Source organism: Nannospalax galili, unplaced genomic scaffold, assembly GCF_000622305.1.
Source record: "Nannospalax galili isolate Female #2095 unplaced genomic scaffold, S.galili_v1.0 scaffold1267, whole genome shotgun sequence".
In the NCBI taxonomy this organism is placed as follows: domain Eukaryota; kingdom Metazoa; phylum Chordata; class Mammalia; order Rodentia; family Spalacidae; genus Nannospalax; species Nannospalax galili.
The window spans coordinates 34,691-36,474 of record NW_008356043.1 but is presented as its reverse complement, the minus strand read 5'-3'; positions in this window follow the sequence as shown (position 1 = coordinate 36,474).

Genomic DNA, 1,784 nt, shown 5'->3' with positions numbered 1-1,784 from the left:
TTCAACCCAGATCTAAGCCTAATAACCACAACGACTGACACAGCAAACTATCTCTATTGGTGCATTAATGGCACTTTTATGTAGGGGGTAATCAACAGCTATCTAATTGAACTTAAAGCTTGCTCAATAGAAGGGAACTCAAGGGTGGCATGGTAAATATAGCCAAATACACATGGTTGGAAAGGTCATAGATACTAGAGAAAACCCTATCTCTGTCATAGCTCCAGACAAATAATAAAATTTCTTACTGTTTTGCTAATATGGATCCTTATATTTACACCTCTCATCAAAAATCTTCTTTTTGCAACAGATGGAGGCTTTTACAGAGTTTCGCAAATGGCCACACACAGAGAATATTTGTGTGAGAGATAGCCAGCCCTAAGTGACACATCTACAGTGGAACCTCTATACCTAAGACTCATGAAACATAGCAGAACAGTGGGTAGAGAGAATGCTAATACAGCCCTCAACTCTCAACAGCAAAGCTTCCTTCTATAACAGAGTGCTATGCACACAGAGGGTCACAACTAACCGAGGCGTAGAGAGTAAAAGACTGCAGAGTGCATGTCCCTGGATAGGACTCCTATATTAAACCTCGTTCACCCATGACTCAGAGATCATTGTGGTAGAGGGGGTGCAGAAAGATTGTAAAAAACAGGGTTGATGCATGAACAGAGGCTTTCAGGATTCTAGGAACTTGCCCATATGAACTTGCAACAATGGTGTCAGCATGCACAAGACCTATGCTGACCTAATCAGACAAAAATCCAGCATAGAACTGGAGAAATGGGCAGCAGGCCCCAATCCTAGCCAAGGAACTACTGGAAACTGATTACTGCAGGGTGAAGGAGAGTAGATCTTCTTTAAGGGAGTGATTCTAGATATCCTGACTAGACTCCAGTGGATGAACTTTTACCGAGGGACATCTGGATACAAACGCTTGACCAGATAGGACTTAACTAAATGACAGAATGCTTGAAATCTGGTGTGGGGGGCTATGGGGAGCAGGGATGGGGGGTCTAAATTTGATTAAGGTGTATTATATGGAATGCACACAAATTCAACGAAGTATTTTTAAAAGCTACTTGAAAAGCAGTCAGAAAGGCCTGCCTGATGCTCTCTGCTCTGAAGCAAGAGGAATCCCTTAGACACACTGGGATGCAACGTGTAGTGTTCCTCATTGTAATGCAAACAGTTCAGTAATTAGACCTGTGCAGCATCTGGCGGTAAGCTAAGTCACCCTCTAATCCCAGTTGATACTTACAGAAAAGCAGCAAGCTTCATATCTAGGTACCTGAGGCTCAGGGATCTACTCTAGTCAGCCTGCAGCTGCAGAATATCTCAGGTATGGCTTGCTTGACCTCAAGTCTCATCTCAGCAGCTAGTCTTCCATTTCTATCAGGAAGAGTTTGCATTGATGTCAGGGTCAGAAACAAACCTATGTGTCTTTAATCTCACCAAGTGCAACGGGGGCTTGGACTCTATGGGTTAGCAGTCCTCTAGGACAGTCTACTGAAGTGTGAACCTGTCATGATCCCTATGTCACTGGCAATCACTAACCTCAGTATAACACAGTTCCAGTACAGTCATCCAAGTCTCACAGTGCACAGCAGCCAACAACAGCTTGAAACAGAGATGAATCTATAATACAAATGTCCTAGGCAAGCTCACACTGTAGAAGATAGGAATAAAAGCTGAGGCTGGAGAATGTTACAGCCTTTTCTTTTCCACTGGGTTCTTCTCTCATGCCCAGAAAAAGTGAGGTTTCCTACAGTGAAGAGTCA